Here is a 27,435-nt window from a genome sequence, read left to right as displayed (position 1 = left end):
CATCTAGTGGTGGAAAGGGAAATGGTAGCTGTAATGTTTAATTGATTTCTAAGAATTCTTTCTTGGGTAAAAAAGTCATAAATAAAGTCAAAAGCTAAAAGTGAGTTAGTACTTCAATCACTACATGTTTACCTCATAATCTGTATAAACTGTTACTTCATTTCTTATTTTAACAATCATAAATACCAAGATGACTTTTGTTTCTGATTAATTCAAAATATATTTAGCTTTGTGAGTGGATTTGGCAGATGGAAACTGAAAGAAGCCTGGTGTGTGTATCTTTTAGATTCGTTTAAGGTAACATTAGGGATATGCAAATAAAGTTCCTATTTTATTATACCAGCTACTGTCTAATGATACTGACTAGTGAGTTAATTTTTCAGGGTTGCATCACAGTTATACTAATATAATGTAGGATATATATAATAACAATAATTCTAGGTTGGAATTTATAAATATTTAATACATCGCTATGTACATTTCCACAAATCACATGATTTTGACATCAGAGTTGGTATCCTTGGGATTAGTACAGTATAGTCCATGTTATCCCTGGTTATCCAGTTGATCATCATCAGGTGATACTGCATTATTGGATGAATCACAGAGGGATGTTTCTGGCTATGAGAGTATTTCTGTATGTACTTGGTAAGGGGAGGTAGGTGATGGGAGTAGAGGAAGGAATGGTAGTAATATGGGATGGAGTTGTGTGTGGTGGTGTTTGATTTACTTGCTATTCATTCTGCAGATTTTAAGGATGGTCATTCATTCAGTAGATTTAAGGATGGTAGTACATCTTGTTCTATTTCATTGAGCTGAATGAATATCAAATAAATTCAACACCACCACACACAACTCCACTCAAATATTACTACCATTCCTTCCTCTATTCCCATTACCTACCTCTCCCTACCAAGTACATACAGAATTACCCACATAGCAGGCTGGCCTTCATACTGGCACTAAAGGATAACTGCCCCTCTGTGATTCATCCAATAATGCAGTATTGCCTGATGATATATATATAATCCAAAATGTATAGTGTTAAATATCCATCATGGCCGATCTTACCAATTGGTTTCACATAAAAAATATAATGGAGTGTTATGTAACAATCCGATTATATAACTTTACACTCATCAGAGTAAGCTGATATGAAAGGGAATATGGCAGCTGCTGTCTATTGTTAGAGGTAGATTAACAGAACTGGTCAGTGGCTTATGTGAAAAAGGTGGTGGAACGAAAAAGGCCCAGGGAATTAGGTTAGGAGTTATGTCCCTTGGTTGGGTATGCTGTGAGGCCAGCAAAAGTTATCTTGAAGTGGAGACAGTGTGTATTATTATTGTGGTGCTCTTGTGGGGATGGGGTGTGTGATATGTGTAGTGGTGTCATATGTATAATTTTTTCTGGGGATGTAGGTATATATGACTTCATTGGTCTGTTTTCTTTCTGTAAAAGATAAAGTCATGGTTTTTTTTATGTAAGTATGTGGTGTGTATGGGGTCTGTGTATATGTGGGGTACAATTTGTGTGAAGGGGTATGCATTGTGGGTGGTAGGAGACAGTCTATTCTGTGGGGTGTCTGCCTTATAAGGGTGTACATGGGTGCATTGGTGTGTGCTTTGGTCGAACTCTTTTTGCCGGGCCCAAGGGCATTGGTAGAGGGTTGTTGGCAGAAGGTTGAGGCATGGGACCTGTGATTGCAGTCATGGGGCACGCAGGTATGATAGGATGTACTTCCTTTCATGCAGACAAGGATTAAACACCTCACTTCTGCTATTCAAGTAACCATCTGCATGTTAATTACCTTATAAAATTGCTCTCTTCTCAGCGAGGCATAAACTGCACTTCCTGCTACTATTGAAGTACAGTTTGCATTTTTCTAGTATCTTTCACTTTATGTTGTAGCCCATGGCGCTTTCTTTCAAAGCCCAAACATGTTTGGTTAGGGTTGTGGCATTACGCCCGTCTGGGATCTTGAAGGCAGGCTTAAAGCAGGTTCTGAAGGGGCCTTCTGATGCTCCCATGTACTTCCACATGCTCAGTTGTCCATTGGATCCTGTTGCTGTTACTTCTGCCTTGTAAACAACTGTTTCTGTATTGCAGTGGCCATTTTGTGGACAAGTTGTGTTACTCCTGCATGAGAATCCTACCTCAGCCTTGGGTGTGGGCCTACCTACTAAAATCTTTTTTTACACCAGGTGCACAACTAAGGGATAATTTCTGGGTATGTCTTTTAAATATTTTGTTGAATCTGTTAACATGAGGGAAGTGTCTATTAACTAAACTAAGGAAGATCTTACCTACTTTAAGACCCTTTGATTCCAGGTTTTGTTTCCATACCTGGAATTTCTTCTCCAATTCTGCAATAAGAGCAAGGTCATCAGCATATAGCAGTTCCCACGGACATCCAGTTTTGAATTCCTCTATTATGGCCTGCAGAAATAGGAGTTGGCTGAGAACTGAGCCTTAGTGAAACCCTACTTGTACGCTAAATTCATCATTGTATTCATGGCCAACTCTCACCTAACTGACAGCGCCACTGTATATGGCTTGTACAGCTCTAACAAGCCACTCCTCCACTCCTACAGACCACAATATAACAGAGTGGGTTACTCCATTAAAAGCTTTCTCCAGGTCGACAAATGCTAAGTACAATGGCTTACTTTTGGTCAAGTACTTTTCCTGCAGTTGTCTCACTAGGAAGATGGCATCTGTGGTACTCACCTCAGATACAAAACCAAACTGCATCTCATCTACTTTAATTCTATTCCTAATCAATTGAGCTATAATTCTCTCAGTAACTTTCACGACTTGGTATAACAGTTTGTAGCAGCTAACTATAATACTACTACACCCATCATTGGAGATGGTGCCTTCCTGAATAACCTGATTAACTATACAGGTAACTAAGCTGTATCATGGGTTTTCTCAAAGTTTCTGTGTACCAGATTTCACTTGCAAGGCATTGGTCACACTGAGACCTAATGATCCATATTTTAGTATTGAACCTGGAACTTGGTTGTTACTTCTAAATACATCTCTATTCTCTATCTTCTAGTGTATTTATGTTAGTGTCTGTGATTTTATTTTGAGTCAGTTACACTTACATTAAAACTACTGTCAGATAATACATGTTTCAGCATGCATCACACAAAGAGGCATGTTCTTTATCCTCTTTCTTTCTTTCTTTCTTTTCTTTTCTTTTGTTAATGACACTTCAACTTAATGATCTGAATGACATTAAATTAACAGGCAACACAACAGAAATAATTATAAGCTGAACAACCTACTTTGTGGTATATACTGTACATGAAATAAAATTAACTCTTCAGTCAGAAGGTGGTGATGATGATGATGAAAATGATGAAATTGGTATTATATATGATAGTATTGGTAGGGATGGTGCTGGTGCTGGTGTTGGTTATGGAGAAGCATTTGTAGTAGTTTGTTGATGTTTACTTCCAGGTCAAACTTGGGGCTAAAATTTGCTCATTCTGTAACCATTACATCTTTTCATATGGACCAAATGTATCTAGGATAACATTATCTAATATCACTTTCTCTCTTTTTAAAGGTGTTAGGCAATTTCTAGCAGGTCAAATATCCATGTAGAAACTTCCTTCCTCTCATTGACTCAGATAGTGACCCCTATCATTAGCTCTCCTGTTTACTCCAGTAGTTTAGATTCTCGAAAGGTTAGAAAAGAATGGCAATGTAAGTTATGATTACTTTTGTTGTTGTTTAAGCTCCAGGTGAACCCTGATTGAGGTTATTCTTGATCAAAATCATTCCACCCATGACTACCATATTCATTAATATAACAGACTATCAAGTACTACATATGTAATAGGTCCATCCTTTTCTAAGATGATTAGTAAGAAATGTTTTAGCAAGCAGACTAACCACTTACAAGCTCCATCATGTTGGCTATGATGGTAATAACTGTGATGGGATGGAGCTTGCTATTGTTACTGATTGTAGTGATTGTGGTATAGTTGTTATTGTTGTTTAACCCCAGATCAGTCTTTATTGAGTTGAACTTTCATCAAAGGTCAACTCAATTCCAATTTTTACATTTTTTTCCCATCTATAGTGTATCTACTGTTGCATTATCCACTGTTTTTGCCTTTTCTTAGTCAAAAGACTACAATTTGAAGTAAATTTGACTGCTATTTCTGGCTGATTAAACAATCACTTAGAAGCCCACTCATCCTCTGGATTATTGATTTTAAAGGATGGAAGGCATGTATGAGATGACATTGTAATTTGGAGAATGGGAGGAAGTGCACTTCAATTAACTTGAGTTAATTTGTTAGCATAAGTGTGCACTTTGTTTTCCTAGCCTCCTAAGTGCATATGACATATATACATACCAAATGTCTTTTGATTCATTAATCATATACAGTATGTATATGTGTGTTTCTTTTCCTCAACTCCTCTCTTCTCCTTTAAATGCTTGTGTGTGTGTGTGGTGTGTGTGTGTTGTGTGTGGTGTGTGTGGTGTGTTCACTTTTTTCTTATTTATTAGACTTCTCTCTAGAAGGAGGGAGCTGGTTTCTAAGAAAGAAATAAAAGCTCCATCACTGCAACTTAAATAGCAACAGTGATAATTTTTACATTTTGAACTTCAAGAAAATCTCGTATATTTTTACTGTTCTACTTACAAAGTTTTATCTTTAAAGTGTGTGTTAGATGATCTTTTTCTTTGCCCCATATCCTGGCTCTTACTGATTATTGTTTAGACATTTATAAACATACGAGGGGCGTTCAATAAGTAATGCCCCTGACCCACTTCCCATAGCAGTAGAACAACGAAACTTGGCACAGTTATTAATCTTTTTCTATATAGGAACCACCCAGAGTTACGCATTTCTCCTATTGTTTGATGCGGCTCTGGAGACCGTTTTTGTAGAAGACCCCAGCTTGGTTCTCCAACCACGACGTGACTTCAGAAATCAAGGTTGCATCATCTGGGAAACACTTTCCTTTCAAAAACAACTTCATGGCTGGGAAGAGGTGAAAATCAGAGGGTGCAAGGTCAGGAGAGTAGGGGGATGGGGGCCGAGTTCATAGCCGCACGCCTGTGTTTCTGATCAGTCGACACGCAAGTTGTGGACCGGAGCGTTGTCCTGCAGGAGGAGGATGCCTTTGCTGATCTTGCCCCGCCTCTTGCTTTTGATAGCTTCTCTTAATTTCCTCAAAAGTGAAGCATAATAGGCTCCTGTAATTGTGGTACCCTTTGCCAGGAAATCTGTCATCACTACTCCGTCCTGATCCCAGAAGACCGTGAGCATGAGCTTGCCAGCGGAGGGCAGCACCCTTGCCTTCTTTGGAGGAGGTGAGTCACAGTGCTTCCGCTGCATTGACTGGGCTTTGGTCTCTGGATCATAGTGACGGACCCAGGTTTCATCCTGTGTAATCTGTCTTTTGAAAAATTTTGACTCATCTTCTTGGCACATCTCCAAATTCATCCTCGAGCACTCGACGCATTCTTACTTCTGGAAAGGTGTGAGCAACCTGGGAATCCATCTGGCAGACACCTTTAGCATATGCAAATGGTCATGAATGATAGTTTCCACAGACCCGATACTAATCTTGACCTCATGGGCTATTTGGCGAATAGTTATGCGTTGATCTTCCAAAATGGCAGCCTCAACTTGACGGACAGATGCCTTATCAATGGCAGAAGTGGGCGTGACCAGATCTGGGAGCTGTTTCCACAGAGTTCCGACCATGTTTGAATTCACAATGCCAGCGTTTTACAAGGTCATATGATGGGGCATCATCACCATAAGTTACTTTCATTTCATCAAAAGTCTCTCGTGGTGTGTGTCCTTTCAAATACAAAAACCGGATCACTGCTCGACACTCAACAGGCTCCATTTCACACTTGACTCAGTTCAAACACCTGTAAATCAGAAACCACATTTAGTTCAGAGCTGTAATTTGCCACTTAATCTATAGAGATATCAATAATTAAATTTCAGCTAGATCAAACAACTGCAAGTGGGTCAGAGGCATTACTTATTGAACGCCCCTCGTAACTAAGTTCACCAATGATTATTGGTATAAACATGAATTTACAATTAGTGTAGAGGAACTGTAGGTTTCAAAGCAGTTGTTGTCCTAAATATTCTCCTTCTTACTGATTGTGGAAGAGATGTTCACATTTGCCAAGAAGCTAACTTCTGTAGATGTACATAACTAAATTACTAGAGTGTTGTCATTCAACATTTCAAAATAATTACTTTAGTAATTCCAATGTGTCCACACACACACACACTCACACACACATACACACATGCACATCTGGTAGATAGAAGGGAAGCTAGGAGACAGGTATATTTAGCCAGGGGGGAAGCAGAAAGGAAGAAATTTGCCTATGTTCTGTGGCATGAGAACCACTGAGTTGAGATGTTTTCAATTGCAAGACAGAAAATAATGATGTTGTAGGAGAGAAGTGCATTTACACAGATGATAGCTCACTTGCAGTTAGTGATTCTGCAAAGAAAGAGGTTGGAAGTGCCATAAAAGGCTGCAAAATGTAGAGAATGCATGGGAGAAGGAGAGCCTGCCTAACATGGACCCAACAGAAGGACTAGCTATCTGAATTGACTGTAGCTTAGTAGATAAAACAATTAAGGATATGAAGACAGGGAAAGCCCCTGGGCACATCTGGAATCACTACTGAGATGCTTAAAATATTTGGCAGAGTGGGATATGGCCTAGTCACCCATATAGTGTTTGTTTATTCCTAATCACTGCTTAGTGCTGATGCTGCTATATATATATATATATTACAAATATCGAATAAAATTTTTTCAGAAAAAAATTTCATCAAAAGTGGCAGCATATTAAAATACCTTCAAAGGTTAAAATTATAAACAAGGGCAAAAGAAAACTTATTTCTATGCCAATATGCTGAGAACAGACTTTAAATCGTCAGTTTCCACATTTCAGTATACATTCCATATAAAAACACGTCGTGCTGAAATCGAGGAAAGCTAGCCAACAGAATTTTTTTTAAAAGTTCGTTATTTCTATATTGAATCAATTTCAGGATTAATCCTATGGATTCTTCCCTTCAGTAGAAAATACAATTAGAAATAAATGAAATACTTACATGCACCCATGGAAAAAATGCTTATACTTTTTTCCATGGGTGCATGTAAGTATTTAATTTATTTCTTATTGTATTTTCTACAGAAGAGGGAAGAATCTTAGGATTAATCCTGAAATTGATACAATATAGAAATAACGAACTTTTAAAAAATTCTGTTGGCTAGCTTTCCTCGATTTCAGCACAACGTGTTTTTATACTGAATGTATAATGAAATGTGGAAATTGACGATTTAAAGTCTGTTCTCAGCATATTGGCATAGAAATAATTTTTCTTTAGCCCTTGTTTATAAGTTGTATATATATATATATATATTGGTAAAAACGGTAAGATAACAAAAGAAAGAAAGAGACCTCAATATTATGTAAATACAGGAAATTTATCTATAAAATAATATGTTACAATTACTCAATAGTCAAGATAAAACTCTGAGTTTCAGATGCCGAAGTGGAAATCCACAACACCATCTCTTCGGTTATCTGATCTGAAACTCAGAGTTTTATCTTGACTATTGAGTAATTGTAACATTATTTTATATATATATCCCCCCCCCCCACCCCGACCCCTACTTCTTCAGTCCTTCATCCTTTCACCCCCTACTCCCCTTCCCCTTCCCTTCTTCCCTCTTTCTCCCTCCCTCCTTCCCTCTTCCCCTTCCCTCTGCTCCCTCACTCCCCTTCTCTCTCCCCCTCTCCCTCTTTCCTCCTTCCTCCTCCCCTCCTCCTCCTCTTCATCCCCCTCCTCTCTCTCCCCCTCCTCTCCTCCCCTCCCCTACCTTCCCCTTCTTCTCCTCTCTCCACACTACACCACACGACTTTACACATCACATCATATATGATGTGCCATACTAATACATACACCAACTAATACATACTAATACATACTAATACATACACCAACCCTATACATACACACGTCCAGACCTCTCATACGCACTAATACTCTCTCATACACACACACACACACACACACCCTTATACATACTAATACATACTAATACATACACCAACCCTATACATACACACGTCCAGACCTCTCATACGCACTAATACTCTCTCATACACACACACACACACACCCTTATGTTGGAGCTGGCCATTCAACCCTATTATCTCCCCTAATTTCGCTCTCGCGTCTCATGTTTGATCTTTGACTTCTGGCCGAAATCAGATCGCCATGTTGATTTGTTAGTTACTGCACGCATTTTTTTTCTCTCCTTCTTTCCGTGTTTTTTTTCTCTCTGTGTATCTTTCTGTTGAAGAGCGTAGGCTCGAAACGTTAAAGACTTGTTTTATTTATATTTCCTGAGCGCCATACTAATACAATTGTTTGTTTGTTTTCCACCTGCCTTCGTCTTTTGTCTATTTTCATAAAGCTTCCCGTTATATATATATATATATATATATATATATTTACTTGTTTCAGTCATTTGACTGCAGCCATGCTGGAGCATCGCCTTTAGTCGAGCAAATCGACCCCAGGACTTATTCTTTGTAAGCCCAGTACTTATTCTATCGGTCTCTTTTGCCAAACCGCTAAGTGACAGGGACATAAACACACCAGCATCAGTTGTCAAGCGATGTTGGGGGGACTAACACAGATACACAAACGTATACACATACACACACATATATATATACAATATATATACATATATACAACAGGCTTCTTTCAGTTTCCGTCTACCAAATCCACTCACAAGGCTTTGGTCAGCCCGAGGCTATAGTAGAAGACACTTGCCCAAGGTGCCATGAAGTGGGACTGAACCCGGAACCATGTGGTTGGTAAGCAAGCTACTTACCACACAGCCACTCTTACGCCTATATATATATAACAAAATTTTATCAGAAAATATTTTCGAAGATACCATTAACTCTATTATTATCTAGACTGTTGAATTTCTGAAATTATTGTTTTTGTTGGCAATTTAGATAAGAGTTTTGATTGTTATTTCTAGCAGAGAGACATACTCTGTATGCCCTTTGATTAATATAAATATATATACATATACATGTGTGTGTGTGCATGAGTGTGTTTGTATATGTGCATGTGTATATATATATATATATAAAAAGAAAAAAGATAATGGAACAAGAACATAACAGACAACAAAACATTTGGACATTTAGATGATACAAAAAAGAACAGGAAAAACAAGGACAGGTCATTCAGAGTTTTCTATCTTCAGTTGAGTTCCAGATTTTCTCAGCAGTTTTGGCTGGTTACACTCGAGACTGCTACATTCTGGCCAGCCCAAGAAAATCTAAGGTAAGTGCACTAAATTCCTTGGAAGAAAGCAAGCAAATGTATACGAAAACAAGGATGAAAAGAAATTGAGAAATGGTACACAAACAACAGGACATTAACAACAGGCGTCTTTCAACTAAGGATGAATTAAGTTAAACTGATGTGTGTGGAAGTGAATCCTTATGGCAGGGACATAAGAGATGAAAGTCATGGGAAGGAATATAGATGTTGCATGGATGGTAGTTGAACCAAGAAAGAGAGATCAGGTTTGGCGGAACACCGGTCATATGGAAGGAGAGGAGAGAGGTAGGGTCAGAGAGATACAAGAATTAGGGAGGAATGAGAAAGAAAGAAAAAAGAAAAGGGACAGAGTGAGGTGAAAGAGGAGAGAAGGTGAGAATGAAGGGAAGGCCAAGAAATCCGATAGTACAGTATAAACTGCTAGCTTCAACACCATCTCAAAATCTGTCAGTTCCATACTTTTTAAGTCTAGCCACTGACCACACAGCACACCCAGCAACAACACAACAGTTCCAGCGACAACACAACAGCAGCCACATGGAGACACATCAACACTTGACCAACAGCATACGGCAATCTCCTTTGTTGCTTTCATCTTCTTAATCTTGTCAACAACATCTCTCTACGTACACAGCAACCAGCAACCCTCACACACGTTCTATCTCAACACTGTTCGTGAAATACTTCACCATGGTAAAGAGCAAACACAACCTACAAGAACCTTCTGTACCAAGTAACCAGCTCTGCATTGCAACCTCAACTTCTTGTTACAACACTTCAACTATTGTGTACCTTGACTACGAACTGGTATTTATCATCATTGTGTCTGAACATTCTTCTAGCGTCCTATTATAGACTCTTTCAATGCTCTGTACTTAACGCACATGCATACATCCATGTTTGCACACACATACACTTTGTATACTTGACAGCCTGACTATTATTATGCATATATGATACATACATATATAGTTAGTAATCAGGAGTAGTACTGATAGGGGGAAGGAATACGATTTAAACAAGTTGTCTAGAGAGGGGAAGACAGAGTTAGATATAAGCATGTATCCACACACACACATGCTCATACACACAACACACATATATATACATACACACATACATATGCACAGACATCATAGTCTTATAATCATCAAAATTTATTTAAATCTGAAATTATACATTCAATTTATTTATTAATTGTTATAATGGGAATATTTGATATTTAGTTGACATGGCCTTTGCATTTTTCAATGCAAACCCTATTAAGCATGTTACTGATCAGATGACAAATATTCTCTTGCGGAATTTCTTGCCAAGTTTCATGCAGTAATCTCAAGAGATCTGGCTTTGAAGATGCTTTCTTGTTCTTTTTATGAAGTGTCCTGTCCATTATGTTCAGAGGTGTTCAATAGGGTTCATATCTTGTGACTGTTTCCATGACTTGGCCATAGAAACTTTTTAATGCCATTCTCATCCAACAAATCTTGGGTCATTTTAGCTGTGTGACAAGGATCCCCATTTTCCATAAATAAAGAATCTTCTTAATCATTTCACCACTGGAGAAGATTGGAAGGAGTCCTCTCTACAATATGGACACATATTTATCTGAGTTTATACTTCCCTCACACTCCACCAGCTCTGATCAACCATTGTTCTAAATTGCTCCCCAGACCATCACAGAATAGCTGCCATGTTTCATTGTTGGCTGCAATCTTTTCACACCAAATTCTTGGTCACAGTCTCCAGACCCACACTCGACCACTGTCAGGAAATACAGCAAATCTGGACTCATCAGATAATATGACAGTGTCTCAAAAAGCTAGTGGCCTCTCCACCATTTTACTGGCCCAATCTTTTCTCTGCTTGATATTAGCTGGTTGAAGAAGTGGCTTACTTCTTGCTACTCTGCCATAGTAATCAAGTTTGTGGAGATACCTGACAGCTGTTCTGGGATTGACATCAACTTGTTCTGCTATGTCAGAGGTCTTACAACAATGACTATCCTCCACACTTCTCTTAACAAATAGAAGGGTCCTGTCAGAGGGCCCTGGTTCATCTGGGTGAAGTGATGTGGACTCCTTCCCTTCTCTGGTGACTTGCACAATCACTCTATTAACTGTAGAAAGCAGGATCCCGAGGTTTTCTGCAATTTTACGCTATGTCTGCCTTCAGAATGACCCGCAATACGGCCTCTTTGAAATTCAGACAGTTCCAAGGCTTCTTTTGTACATGGCATGAGTAAACAGTCACATATAGAACCTGAAACATTTAAAAATATCAATAAAAAATATAAACATTTACAAGTTAGAATAAGCATAAAACAATGTTTTATGGGGTGTCTGTTTACTTCTGTCACATCTGTGTATACATTTCAGGTGTGGCTGTGTGGGAAGAAGCTTGCTTCCCAACTGCATGGTTCCGAGTGCTGTCCCACTGTGTGAAACCTTGGATAAGTGTCTTCTACTATAGCCACAGGCTGACCAAAGCCTTGTGAGTGGATTTGGTAAATGGAAACTGAAAGAAGCCCATCATATATATGTATAGCCTCTCTTCTAGCTATCTGATACAGTCTCCTGCTACCAATACATTTCCAGACCTGTTTCTTTTCTCTAATGGCCCTGTTAACTGCACTGTTCCACCACCATGTCACTTTAGGTTGAGAAGGGATTTTGCACCAGTCAAAAATTTGGTCAGTGGCCCTCAGAAGGTTGTCCCATAGGAATATCTGGTTGTTCTTTTTTGTCAAATGCTTCACGTAATATGTCTCTAAATCTCTGATCATTCAGAGGGTCCTTAAGCTTCCAGACCTTTCTTTATCACACTGGTTGTCTTCTAGGCAGCCTTGATCCTGAAGTCACTAACAACAAACCTATGATGAGGGGTGCATTCTTCACTTGGGAAAGTTTTGGCATTTATAAGCAGCCGTCTTTCCTGTTTTCTGGCTAGAATGTAGTCAATCTGATTAGCGTGCCCACCAAACTGATAGGTGAACAGATGACTGGCAGGTTTCCTCAAGTTAATATTGCAGAGCATAAAATCATTTGTGTCACAAAACTCTAGCAGCCTGGTTCCCTCCTCATTATGAGTACCAAATCTGTTGCCACCATGCACATCATGAAAACCACCCAGACGTTGTCCAACATGCCCATTGAAGTTGCCAGATACAAAAAGAAGGTCCCTGTCATTTTCTGATGATGTAGTCTGCAAAAGGGTGTCATAAATTCAGTCTTTCTGTTCATCAGGTAGTCCTGGCCGAGGAGCATAATCCGAGATAATGGTTGCTGTTCCACTTTGCAACACTAGTCTAAGCTTATATATATTCTATCATACACTCTGACTACCTTGAAAACCTTATCAACCCATTCTCAGCTAGAAGTGTGCCCACACCCATAACCCCATTACTGTTCTCTACCCACAAGATTTTATATCTTTGCCTGTGAGGAGCCTAGCAGAATCTCCTCTCAACCTTACTTCTTGGATGCAACACACATCTACACACTTCCATTCAAGTATCTCGACAATCTCACCAGGCCTTCCTTTCACTATGCCCACATTGAGTGTGCCAACTCTAAGGGTGTGTAAGGTGTGGACCAGGGAGACACAGGGACTAGGGACAACATTCTGCATCTGAAAAGGAAGCTTGCATGTATATTTCCCAGACATATCATATAAGTTCAAATAGATTTCAAACTATCTCTACTTTATCATTTCATTCATTTCACACTCGCCATGTTAATCAGGAGATAGCTACTAGATAGAAGTGGAAGTGAGGGAGACATCATTCTGTATAGGTTTATGACAGGTTCTAGAAAGACTTCAGGTACAAGAGGAGAGGGTGGATTTGGCAGGCACACAGTGAATGACCAAACAGCATGGCTGCCCCATTCTCTAGATAAAGGCCATATAAAATATTCAAACATACAGCATGGAAAAAATTGAGGTTTTAGATATAATATGAGCAAGAAAAAATAAAGTGAGAATCCAATCAAAAAGACAGAAATTCACTGAGTTTGCTTAATGTATCTAGTAATGCATATATATATATATCTTTGTGTCTGTGTTTGTTCCCCACCACCACCACTATTTGACAAGGATCCCATATGATATCAGGTGGAAGATCATAGAACATTATATGCTTACACATCAGAATGATGAATTTTTACCTGCTTTTTCAGATGGCTCTGCAATATTTGATTCCTTTTTGAAAAGTAGTATCATGTTGATGCAATTATCAAATTCCTTCGCTGTTTTTGTGGTTCTTTTCTGAACTTTTTTTTATCAATATCTGCTATCAGTTCTGCTTTCATTTCTTCATTAGTCATATCAGGTTTCATTACATCAAAAAGTTAATTCACACTGTCATTCTTGTTGACAGCCAGGTCATCATTTGTTGATTTGTCTTCCAGGTCTTCAACATCAGGTAACACTTCATAGGTAGCATCTAGCACACTGTCATTTTCAGTTCTTCAGTCCCAGCCTTATTTTTGTCATCTTCCTCAAAATCTTCAAAATCAACTGTCTGGTTATGTTCACTTAATTTATCAAGTTCTTTTTCACAATATTTCAGTTCTACAGTACTGTTGCATTTGTTATGGTCTTCAAGAAATTCCCCAACATTAATGATTGTTTGCGGATCAAGAGTTTTAACAAATATGATCTGATCATCTGAAATATCTTCTGATTTTTCTGAAGAATTTTGAGCAGGAGCTGCATAGAGCTCAGTTTTAGGCTGTGACAACCTACATGTGTGGTTTGTGCCAAAACCATCATTTTGAATTTTCCTGATCTCTTAAATTAATTTGTCAGCCTTTCCTTTAGCTTTGATGTCTAGATCTTTAGATTGTGTAACTCGTGGAAGTTTAAATTTTCCAAGTCATCCATGATTAATAGGTATAATAAAAAAAAACCTACATGGCTCCGGGTTCAGTCCCACTGCATGGCACCTTGAGCAGATGCCTTCAACTATAGCCTTGGGCTGACCAAAGCTATATGAGTGGATATGGTAGATGGAAACTGAAAGAAGCCTGTCATATATATATATTTCTTTATTGCCCACGGGGCTAAACACAGATGAGACAAACAAGGACAGACAAAGGGATTAAGTCGATTACATAAATCTGAGTGTATAACTGGTACTTATTTAATCGACCCTGAAAGGATGAAAGGCAAAGTCGACCTTGAAATACTGCTAAACATTTCACCCAGCATTCTAACGATTCTGCCAGCTCATCACCCTAATATATATATATGGATGGGGGTCTGTATGTATATATATTTATGTGTGTGTGCCTTTCTGTCTGTGTTTGTGTGCCCCCCCCCCCATCACTTGACAATCGATATTGTGTTTATATCCCCGAAACTTAGCGGTTTGGTAAAAGACACTGATAGAATAAGTACTAGACTTACACAGAATAAGTCCTGGGGTCGATATCTTTGACTAAAGGTGGTGCTCCCGCATGGCTGCAGTCAAATGACTGAAATAAGTAAAAGAGAATATATATATATAAATGTGTGTATATATATATATAAATGTGTATGTATGTATATATATAAATGTGTATGTATGTATATATATAAATGTGTATGTATGTATATATATATATATATATATATATATATATATATATATACAGCCAGGTCGTTGGCATCTAAACTGGCAACCCCATCAAACTTGCTTAGTGAGGAGGGTGATTGTTGGACACCCAGCAGGACGAAAAATAAGACCTGTCAAAGAGCAGAAGAACTACTGTGTAGTCCGTGGCCAATTCAACAAGCACTTTGTCGCAGTGAAGTACCTGTGTGCTCCATTGACCCAGAGAGCTATGCTAGAGGGAGAGAAATCTTCAGGCAGGTCTTACAAGGCCAGACAGGTTGAAGGGTAGGAGACAGACAAAACCTTAACAACAATAAATTGAAGTGTAGGCAGCAGGGTGTGGATTCCTGGCTTTGAACTAGCAGGATGTCGTGCAGAGGAACTTGAATACAAGACAATGGATGAGACCCTAATATTTCTAGTTAGATGGAAACTGCGGGACCACATGAAGCAGTGCCCTGTGACTCCTATAGTATGTGCAACTTAAACCCTTGAAACAAGGGTGTGTGCAATTAGTTTTCTATACACCGTTATTTTTCAAGTGGAATTTTCCATAGTGGAATTTTCCATAGTGGAATTTACTCTAGTGGAATTTACCAGCTTTCAATCATGTATGACTATTATTCATTGAACATTTAAACTTGTATTTAAAAGCTTCCACTCATTTTAAGACTCAGGTGCATATTTAACCCTCAACACTAGGTGCTAAGTAGTGGGACTGAACCTTGAACCATGTAGTTGGGAAACAAACTTCTTACCACACAGCTATACTTGCACCTATATATATAGTCTATGCATGTGTGTTTGTGTTTCTTTATAGATATTTGTAAATAAAAGGGATGAAAGAGGTAGTTGAGTTCTACGGCTGTTTCAAAAGCTCATTGAGTGCATCTTACATAATGTTGTGAATGCCTTGTGTACTTTTTCCTCAAGTACTTGTGACTCTTTAATTGAAACTAGTCCACTGTAATGGAGAATGCAAATGGAAGCCAGGATAACACAAAGAATAAAAAAAGTTGGAGTGGATATTGGAATCAGTCCAAGACAACCTATGCTATTAATTGGTTTAGATCTTTAGAATATTAAGATAAATGTAAATTCATTCAAGTTGATATTGATCACTATTATTCTGGTATTTTCTGGTCTTACTAAACAAATCACCTATATTAACAATAGAAAACTCTGATCTTCCTAGAAAAGAAAAAGGTACTGTTTCCAGTGGCCCGGGAACAAAATTTGCTTAGGGGGTTCAAACTCAGTTCCAAAATTTGGCACTACTGGAGAAGTGTGGATCCGAGTTCTGGGAGTGTGCATGTCACAAATTTGCGCATGCGAGCACGTTAGTCGTAAGTAGTCGATTTTAGCACACAGGCAAACAACGAGAGGCGCACTCTCGTCGTTTGCCATGTGAGCTAAAATCGACTTCTTACAACTAATGCGCGCACGCACAAATTTGTGACATGCACACTCTCAGAACTCAGGTTCCCACTTCTGTAGTACTCAAAATTTTTTACAAACAAGGTGAAATTTTCTAATTTGGGTATCAAATCAAACAAATGTTCAATAATAATAACTTTTATTATTATGAGGATCGACTGGAAAATTAACAGGCTGACTAATATAATCTTATCGAATGTGACCAAATGAAGTTCATTTTTAAATATTAGGATCTTTTCTGCTTGATTTCACCTTCTGAAATTTTAAAATTGAGCAAAAGTTTTCAAATTTTATACATTGGTGCAAGTTTTCACGTTGAATCTGATGCTATTCACTTATTCCAGAAAAAACTTTAGAAAACTGTAAAGTTTAAAGTTTGTTCATTTTCCCCTCAATCAAAGATGTGGAAGCTAATATTTTGTACAAGGAGACAACATTCAACAATTGAAGTTTAATAAAGTTTTGTGAAATGTTGGATAAACACACTGTTGGTTTAGTTCATGTGAACAATACACATTTTTGAAATTGGAACAAAATTGAGGCAATTGAAAAGTGAAAATCAAACAGAAAAGATCGTCTACATACTTCTTTCAACGATTCATTGCTTCGATTGCCTTGGAAAAGAAGCTATCCTGTTAGTTAAACAAGTTTTCAACAGCTGATATGACATCATCACTTTGATATTAGTTCCTAACCGAGTATTTTTTTAATATATATGTGTAGGGGATATAGATAATAAGATGAGGTCAAATCACTAAAGTAGGGATTATCAGCAAGGATTCTCCCCAATGACTTTACTAAGGTCATCCTGGGCCCCAATTCGCCATGAAACCTTTTGGTAGCTGGTATCGTTACAAGGTCTATTTATATTTATATATATATCGTATATTTATAAAGAGGGCAAATTTAGCCGGTACTAAAGAAGAGTGGTCCCGGTGTGCACACTCGCACTAGCTAGTTGTGACTAGTCGATCCTTACTTTGTGTTTTTGTGTTTTATTTACTTTGTTTAAAAAAATTATTTGCTTTGCTAGGTAGTCGTTGTAGGATCGACTAGTCACGACTAGCTAGCGTGGATGCACGGCGTGCACTGGAACCACTCTTCTTAAGTAGTACCAATTTAGTCATTTCTCTGTAGATTGAAAAAAAGATGAACAACCTTAATCGATTTTCGAACCTTGTTGGGTTCTCATCAGAGGCGTAGTGGTTCAAACATGAAAAATAGAACTCATGTTGAGTCAGAATCAAATAATAAGTATAGATCTATTGATTGGCAAAAGTTACATAGTGACTGAAGGTTCGAGAGTTTCGTACAGAGGCACTTATCAAACTAATTAAATCAGTGTTTTCTATATAAAATGAAAAAGCAGGACAGTATCGGAAACAAATATGATACAGATGCTATTTTATATATACGCAGGAAGACTTTTGATTGATAATACGACAGAAGTAAGGCAAGATAAAAAATGAAAGTCGTCAATAAAGATACGATTTGTTAGTAGTAACGCGAAAAGTAAACTATTTCCTAAGGAACTCAAGAGAAGGATAAAAAGAGCAGAGAGAGAGGAATAAAGACAAAAGGAAAGTAAAGATTGAATGAAAAATGAAAAGGAGAATTAAGGCTGAAGTGAATGCTAGGCTGGAGTTGAAAAAATCACTTAACCAGGCAGTGGTCAAGCAGATAATGGTATGAGATATTGAATGGTCGTTTTGCACAAAAAGGTGGACGGGGGGGGGGAGACCCATTGATGTGTGGCTTTACAAATTTATTTCGTAATTTTGGTTTGTAATTAATTATAGTTAAATGTTTCCTTTCAAAGTTTTTTACTTTCAAACAATTTTTTCATGCACATTTTGGACCTAACAACCTATATAAGAAAATTGTTTTGACTGAAAGAATTTTGAAAGGGTTTATTTTTAGACTGGGGTCAAACGGACGAATCCATTCAACCATGTTTTAAGTCTTTAGCAACACCAATTACAAAGGACTTGGGAGTGGTACTGAAAGATGGAGAGAAGTATTGACAGACAGAAAGAGAGAGTTAGACATTTTATCTGGGTGACAGCTGTCTTCAATAATTCAAGTAATTCTATATATTCAAAATTAACCATACATGCTGGTTTTGTTGTTATTGTTGCTGCTACTATTGTTATTGTCACTTATTTTTTTGTATTTTGACACTACTTTCCTTCAGAAGTTAGTGGCCATAAACTCACTAGGGAATTTTATGCCAGCTTCATCACTTTTATTTATTTATTTATTTTTTGTTTTGAAAGCATTTTATACCTATAGATTTTAGACACTTTTTTCTAAAACTGGTAAGATTATGTAGGGGGTGCAAATTTTGATCTTGCACCCCCTGAAAATTCTAGGGGGTGCAGGTGCCCTTGACTGTTTCCACAGCCTGTCGCACTGTTACCAAGTTTGATGGAAAGCTCTGGACTAGAAAGGTTACTCTAAATAACATTGACATATGAATGCGTATGAGTACTGTTTATATTTTGTATTAAGGTGTATGTGAGTTGTGTGTGTATACATGTGTTATATGTGTTGATATGTATTGATATATATATATATATTATATGAAAGATGGAAAATGGAAGATACGAGAATTTTTATTAATGATGATAATTGTTTCAACACACCTAACAACAATCCCTTATGGGTGGGATACTGAACAACTGGTTCAGATGTGTTTCTTTGGGTAATAATAGATATAACTCGTTAAAATAACACCTCTATAATGTATTCTTCTCATTTCTTTATTTGTATATTCATCAGCTTGTGCATGAGGTTCATTGGAGGACAATCATCGACATGGTTGATGTTGTTGGTCTGTTGTATGAGCCTGTCCAGGCAATCGTAATGTTTGAATTGAACATGTTTTGTGTCTCTGCCAAGTTTGTCCCTTGCCTGCTGATCACTGAGCAGAAAGAACATCGCATCAAAGTCTGTCAAGATCTCTGTCAGCATGCCACTGATTACCCATTCTTCATGTCAAGTATCATCACCAGTGATGAGAGTTAGATCTATGGGTATGATTCTGAGACAAAGCAACAGTTGTCACAATGGAAGATCCCTTCATCTCCATGATTGAAGAAAGCATGACAGACCTGCGGCTCAATCAAGAGCATGCTCATTGTTTGTTTTCAACATCAGAGGTACTGAGCATCAAGAATTCATTTCCCCAGGGCCAAACTGTCAATAGAGAATTCTACTGCAACATTGTGAAGCATTTGAGGGAAGACATTCGGTGAAAGTGACTGAATCTGTGAAGCATGAAGAATTGGATTCTTCGTGTCATTGAGCTCTCCTCACTTGTTAGTTTCTTACCAAAGCAACATGGTATCGTTTCCATTATTCACCAGATTTAGCACCTGCAGACTTCCATCACTCCTCCAAATTGAAAATGTAGCTCAAAGGTTGCTATTTAAACACTGTTGTCAAGATCAAGAGTGAATTGCAGAAAGTCACTTACAGAAAATAACTTCCATGTCAGATTCCAAAAGTGGCAAGAACACTGGGAACATTATATCGCTGCACACGGTGACTATTTCAAAGGAGATGATGTTAAAACTTAGGTGAGTTATTTCTTATGGAACATAACTAGTCCGGGAACATTTTGATACAACCACGTATGTATGTGTAGGGGTGTGGGCTTTTGTCAATGTGCTCGTCTTTTGTTATATGGGCATGTATATGCATGTGTAAGTATATGTATATATTTATGTATGTATGTATGTATATATATACACACATACACATATATATGTGTGTGAATGTATAGACATATGTATGTTTGTGCGTGTGTGTGTAGGTGCATGTATTCTTTTTTATATATGCATATATAGGTGTATACATATGGATATCTATATATATAAAACTGAGAATGTGTGTCTGTCTGTCTATCTGTCTGTCTGTCTGTTTGTGGTAATCCCTAAAACTTGAGAACTACACAACCAATTTCATTCAAATTTTACACATGCCTTACTTAGGGTCCATGTAGTGTCATGGGCAAAAAAATTTTTAACTTCTTGCATAGGGCGAGCCCACAGCAATATCATATCTTCTCCACTATTTCAGTATTACATGTCAAAAGTGAAAGAAAAACATCTCTCTATTGTAATGTCAGATACTTTCACTTTAATACTGAAACTATTAAAGTGCAACTATTATATAACTGGTATGAACTGTAACTGGACATCCATTCTGCTAGAAGAAGATCCACTATGGTCTTATATGCTACACCACTGGTTTTAAATTCATACCAATCAAATTTATATTCAATTTTTTACCCTTATTATTTTAAATTTAAATTTACATGTGTATATATATATCATCATCATCATCATTCAACGTCCACTTTCCATGCTAGCATGAGTTGGGCGATTTGACTGAGGTCTGGCAAACCAGACTCCAATCTGATCTGGCAGAGTTTCTACAGCTGATGCCCTTCCTAACGCCAAACACTCCGAGAGTGTAGTGGGTGCTTTTACGTGCCAGTTTGGTGGTACTGGCAACGACAACGCCCAAATGGTGCTTTTTACGTGCCACCTGCACAGGAGCCAGTCCAGTGGCACTGGCGACGACCTCACTTGAATATTTCACATGCCACCAGCACAAGTGCTAGTAAGGCGATGCTGTAACGATCACGCTTGAATGGTGTGCTTAACGTGCCATTGGCATGAAGGCCAGCTTGTTGCTCTGGTAATGATGTCACTCGTATGGTACTCTTAGCGCTCCACTAGCAACAGATGCTAGTCACCGAATTTGATTTCGACTTCGATTTCATTTGGCTCAACTAGTCTTCGCAAGCAGAGTTTAGTGTCCAATGAAGAAAAGGCACACATAAGTGGACTGGTTACACCCCTAGCATAGACCACAAGGTTATGGTCACACTTGCGCTTGCCGAGTCTTCTGCAGCACAGCATATTTCCAGAGGTCCCAGTCACTAGTCATTGCCTCGGTGAGGCCCAATGTTTGAAGGTCATGGTTCACCACCTCATCCCAGGTCTTCCTGGGTCTACCTCTTTCACAGGTTCCCTCAACTGCTAGGGTGTGGCACTTTTTCACACAGCTATCCACATCCATTCTCGCCACATGACCATACCAGCGCAGTCGTCTCTCTTGCACACCACATCTGATGCTTCTTAGACCCAACCTTTCTCTCAGGGCACTAACACTCTGTCGAGTATGCACACTGACATTACACATCCATCGGAGCATGCTGGGTTCATTTCTTGCGAGCTTACACATATCCTCAGCAGTCACGGCCCATGTTTCACTGCCATGTAGCATAGATGTATATATATATATATATATATATATATATATATATATATATATATATATATATATAGGAGATTCTTAGATGCAGCACGGACTTTGTCAGTGAACAGGTCACGGATTTTAGCGACGAAAATATTTTGACAAATTAAACTTAAATGTTGAAGTGAATCGAACGGCTTTTGTGTGTTTCTTAAATGGCTTATAAACACCTTCCACGCTGCAATTATATATATATATATATATATATATATATATATACATGTATATATAGATGAATATGTATACATATATATGTATAGCTGTATATGTATACATGTTTATGTATAGATGTATTTCTATAGATATAGATGTATATGTATACATGTATGTGTAGATCTATATATATATATAGATGTACATGTAATATGTACACATATATATACACATATATACATGCATACATATATACACCCATACACTCATACACACACACCTACCTCTCCCCCCACATACATATGTGCAGGTGTGGCTGTGTCGTAACAAACTTGGTTCCAAAACACATGGTCCTCAGTTCAGTCCCACTGTGTGGTAACTTGGCATGTGTCTTCTGCTATAGCCTCAGACCAACCAAAGCCTTGTCAGTGGATTTTGTAGACAGAAACTGAAAGAAATCAATTATATATATATGTATGTATATATGTAAGTCTATGTGTGTGTCTTTGTGCTTCTCCCTCATCACTGCTTCACAACTGGTGTTCACTTATTTACATCCCCATAACTTACTGGTTTCACAAGAAACTGATAGAATAAGTACCAGGCTTATTAAAATTTTAAAAAACCCACTAGTTAGTGTCTCATATTTTTGTTTGCCCACTCAGTTGTATCTATCAATTTATCTTTCTATGTGTGTGTGAGTGTGTGTGTGTGTGTGTGTGTGTGTGTGTGTGTATCTATCTATATCTATATCTATCTATCTATCTATATCTATCTATATATATATATATATATATAAAACACTCTAATGGGGGCCTTAACTCCCAAATTTTAGTCATTTCTTTTATGATCCAAAACTAGGTCAAAAGTACTGAGTGGATCTTTATGAAATTTAGATATTATATTCTATGCATAAGGGCCATAACCCCCATGACAATTCATATATTTTTACTGTTGATGAAATTTTAATCACAGATATTAGACACAAATGAAGTAATATTTATAAAATTTCATCTTATAAGTTAGAAAGACCCCTCCATAGGGACCTAACACCCACAATTTTGTCATTTTATCTAAGCAAAGACGAATACAGTTGTACTCTTGGAAGCTGTAGGGTTACCCGAGCATAAAAGATGAGCTTTATTTGTAATTCAATGGTACAACAGTATAACACTTTGCTTTGACATACACTTACATTGTGATTTCTGCAATGTGGTGCATAAATTGTCGAGTAACTGAGAGGCATCTTTGCCTCCACTGATTCAGTTGCAAAGTGTTATTTGATTGCAGATTTCCTTTCAGTCTTTTTATTATCACTGGGTCACACATAGTCCCCAGATGGTAACATTGATTTCAAGGCCTTCCCACATGAGTGACTGGTTATTCAAAGACATTTATAGATTGTAAATTTATTCTGTCCAGTTATGTATCAGTATAGAAGTCATTTGCAAACTCCAGAGGTGACACTTTCATTTCTCCTTAGCCCTCATGTCACACTGTTGTTAATGTTTATTTCAGTTGGGTCACACCCTTCCAATTGCTATAGATTCGTAATGCATCTTACGGCTGTGCCTGTCACCTGGATGGTGAGGAATCCTACATTGGGAGTGATAACTACTAGGGTAGGGTAGCTGACTGCTTATTGTGATCATCCGTCTTTTGGTTTCCTGTAGCTTTGCCCTCTTTTACAAACCCAGTGAACATATATTTCCTATTTCAAAGAAATTCAAACAATAGATATAAGACCCAAGTTAAAAAGATTCTCAACAATTCAACTTTTCTGGTTGACATTAAGACACCCACCCCAATCAGGGGCCTTAACTCTCACATTTTAGAGCTCCATGAACTTCATTTTTCAGATGCAAAATACTTTTAACAGGTTCAATAAGACTGGAATTTTGGAATATGCGCATAAAAATCAATAGTATGGGATACATGTGGCACAATTACAATTTTTTTAGGGTGTGTAAAGAGGGAAATAACCCTCATCTGCAATGTTGATGAAATTCAAAACATAGATGTTCCAGTTCATTACAGAAAATAAAACAGAAAAGTCTAATTCTTCAATTGCATGTAACACGGGCAACGCCGGGTATCTCTGCTAGTGTATATATATATATAATATATATATATATAAATATATATATATATATATATATATATATATAGCAATAATAAATCTCTGAACGAGATGTAAACAGTAACTGCTCGACAACGTAAAGTATACTAGCCATCTCAATATGGCTAACCACTAAGGGTGGGTGTTACTGTAGCTTTTAGCCCCAAGAGATCATCGTCTCCAGCTGGCTTTAGGCACACTTTCTGTGCCCTTATGGTATTTGCAAAGGGAGGTCATCCCTCTCTCATAAACATAAGTGATACGCACGGACTGCAGTTTCTAGGTATTTGCCTGTCTTTGGCGTACGGCAATCACCGGTTTATGCCGAAGATAGGTGCAGGAGTGGCTGTGTGGTAAGTAGCTTGCTAACCAACCACATGGTTCTGGGTTCAGTCCCACTGTGTGGCACCTTGGGCAAGTGTCTTCTGCTATAGCTCCAGGCCGACCAAAGCCTTGTGAGTGGATTTGGTAGACGGAAGCTGAAAGAAGCCTGTCATATATATGTATATATATATATAAGTGTGTGTGTATATGTTTGTGTGTCTGTGTTTGTCCCTCTAGCATTGCTTGACAACCGATGCTGGTGTGTTTACGTCCCCATCACTTAGCGGTTCGGCAAAAGAGACCGATAGAATAAGTACTGGGCTTACAAAGAATAAGTCCTGGGGTCGGTTTGCTCGACTAAAGGCGGTGCTCCGGCATGGCCGCAGTCAAATGACTGAAACAAGTAAAAGAGTAAAAGAGTAAAGAGTAAATACCTAGAAACTGCAGTCCGTGCGTATCACTTATGTTTACGAGAGAGGGATGACCTCCCTTTGCAAATACCATAAGGGCACAGAAAGTGTGCCTAAAGCCAGCTGGAGACGATGATCCCCTGGGGCTAAAAGCTACAGTAACACCCACCCTTAGTGGTTAGCCATATTGAGATGGCTAGTATACTTTACGTTATATATGTATATATATATATACATACATATACATAATGCTATATTCCTGGTAAGGCAGCTGCAGGAGAAATACCTACCCAAAGATAATCCCCTGTACCTGGCTTTCGTTGACATGGAGAAAGCCTTCGACAGGGTCCCCCGATCCCTTATCTGGTGGTCAATGAGGAAACTAGGGATAGATGAATGGTTAGTGAGAGCTGTGCAAGCCATGTACAGAGACACTGCTAGTAAGGTGAGGGTTGGCAACGAGTACAGTGAAGAATTCCGGGTAGAGGTATGGGTCCACCAAGGTTCAGTCCTCAGCCCCCTCCTATTTATCATAGTCCTCCAAGCAATAACGGAGTAATTCAAGACGGGATGCCCCTGGGAGCTCCTCTATGCTGATGACCTTGCTGAGTCACTATCAGAACTGGAGGAGAAGTTTCATGTGTGGAAGCAAGGATTAGAATCGAAGGGCCTTAGAGTCAACCAAGCTAAAACCAAAGTCCCAATAAGTAGGAAGGAAGACAAATCACAAACGCCTTCAGGTAGATGGTCATGCTTGATCTGTAGAAAAGGAGTAGGTAGAAACTCTATAAGATGCACCAAGTGTAAGCTATGGACACATAAGAGGTGCAGCAATGTCAAAGGAAGGCTAACTAGGAAGATAGTTTTTGTAAGTGGCAGATGCTCAGGAGCAATAAACACTGAAAATGCTCTGAGACCAACTTGCGCCACATTCCAGGGAGAAAAACTAGAAATAGTTGATAGCTTCCGTTACCCAGGTGACCAAGTCAGTAGCAGGGGCGGGTGTGCTGAAAGTGTAACTGCTAGAGTAAGAATAGCTTGGGCAAAGTTCAGAGAGCTCTTACCTCTGCTGGTTACAAAAGGCCTCTCGCTCAGAGTAAAAGGCAGACTGTATGATTCATGTGTACGAACAGCCATGCTACATGGCAGTGAAACATGGGCCATGACTGCTGAGGATATGTGTAAGCTCGCAAGAAATGAAGCCAGTATGCTCCGATGGATGTGTAATGTCAGTGTTCATACTCGACAGAGTGTAAGTACCTTGAGAGAAAAGTTGGACCTAAGAAGCATCAGTTGTGGTGTGCAAGAGAGACGTTTGCACTGGTATGGTCATGTGATGAGAATATTTGAAGATAATTGTGTGAAAAAGTGCCACACCCTAGCGGTTGAGGGAACCTGTGGAAGAGGCAGACCCAGGAAAACCTGGGACGAGGTGGTGAAGCACGACCTTCGAACTTTAGGTCTCACCGAGGAAATGACTAGAGACCGAGACCTTTGGAAGTATGCTGTGCTTGAGAAGCCCTGGCAGGACAAGTGAGACCATAACCTGGGATGTAGCCAGTCCACTTATGCATACCTTTCCTTCTTGGGACACAAAACTCTACTTGTGAAGTTGAGGCAAGTGAAAATCAAAATCGAAATCAATCAACATCAATGGAAATTGCAGCTGTGAGACCAGTGCCGGTGGTACGTAAGAAAACCATCTGAATGTGGCCATTGCCAGTGCCACCCCGACTGGCCTCGTGCCGGTGACATGTAAAAAGCACCATCCGATCGTGGTCATTGCCAGCCTCGCCCGGACCCCGTGCCAGTGGCACATAAAAAGCATCACCCGATCGTGGCCGTTTGCCAGCCTCGTCTGGCACCTGTGCCGGTGACACGTAAAAGCACCCACTACACTCACAGAGTGGTTGGTGTTAGGAAGGGTATCCAGCCGTAGTAACATTGCCAGATCAGACTGTGCCTGGTGCAACCTTCTGGCTTCCCAGACCCCAGTTGAACCGTCCAACCCATGCTAGCATGGAAAGCGGACGCTAAACGATGATGAGGATACATACATGGTAAGAAGTATATACATATACATTCATACATGCATACGTAGTAAGAAGTAAACCAACGTGGAAAAGAAGGATTTGGAAGTTTAAGGACTCTTCATATGGTCAGAGATTTAGGGATATCCTAATTGAGAAATTTGATGAAAGGGAGGAGGAGCTATTTGTGACATAGAGGGCAACTGGGAATTCTTGAGGGACAGCTTGTCGAGTACTACAGGCCAAATCTGTGGTGGTGGAATGATGCTGTAGACAGGGCCATTAAAGCTAAGAAACAGGGCTTGAAGGTCTGGAAGAATGGGGGTAGCAGGGAACTGTATCAGATTGCCAGAAGGAATGCTAGGGGATAAGTATATCTAGCCAAGGGAGAAACAGAAAATAAGTTTACTTATGTTCAGTGATGTGAGGACCAAAGAACTGAAGTATTTTGGATTGCAAGAAAGTGTGTGAGGGAAAATTGTGATGTCATGGTGCACTTGCATGTAATGATTCTGCAAAGAAAGAAGCTTGGAAATGTGATTATGAAAGACTGCTGAACGTAGAGAATGAGCGGGAGAAAGAGAGTCTGCCAAATGTTGATCCAGTTGAGAGACCAGCTACCTGAATTGACAGTTCCATGGTAGATAAAG

The 27,435-nt window shown here is 38.8% G+C and overlaps 2 protein-coding genes and 1 long non-coding RNA gene across 8 annotated transcripts in view; 2 read left to right on the top strand and 1 right to left on the bottom strand.

Moving 5' to 3' along the window:
- The window catches only part of LOC115224126 (coiled-coil domain-containing protein 73-like), a 182,801-nt gene that overhangs the window by 105,214 nt on the left and 50,152 nt on the right, over positions 1–27,435 (top strand). The window lies entirely within an intron of this gene.
- Positions 1–27,435, bottom strand: part of LOC118767712 — a 45,617-nt gene that overhangs the window by 2,505 nt on the left and 15,677 nt on the right. The window contains exon 1 of one of the 3 annotated variants that reach the window (XM_036512725.1): positions 14,798–14,828. The exons of 1 other annotated variant lie outside the window; for it this stretch is intronic. The gene's annotated coding sequence lies outside the window, so the exon portion shown is untranslated. Of the gene's footprint in view, positions 1–4,376; positions 4,407–14,797; positions 14,829–27,435 lie in introns of those variants that run through there. One more of the 3 variants, XM_036512726.1, reaches the window with a different exon arrangement.
- On the top strand, positions 296–27,323 carry LOC118767714. The gene is made up of 4 exons (XR_005003628.1): positions 296–366; positions 15,350–15,355; positions 26,451–26,464; positions 27,313–27,323. It is a non-coding gene; the product is annotated as an uncharacterized LOC118767714 (long non-coding RNA).

The sequence above is a fragment of the Octopus sinensis genome, linkage group LG24, assembly GCF_006345805.1.
Source record: "Octopus sinensis linkage group LG24, ASM634580v1, whole genome shotgun sequence".
Taxonomy (NCBI): Eukaryota; Metazoa; Mollusca; class Cephalopoda; order Octopoda; family Octopodidae; genus Octopus; species Octopus sinensis.
Note: the sequence above shows the minus strand (reverse complement) of the source record. Positions and strands in the feature narration are given on the sequence as shown.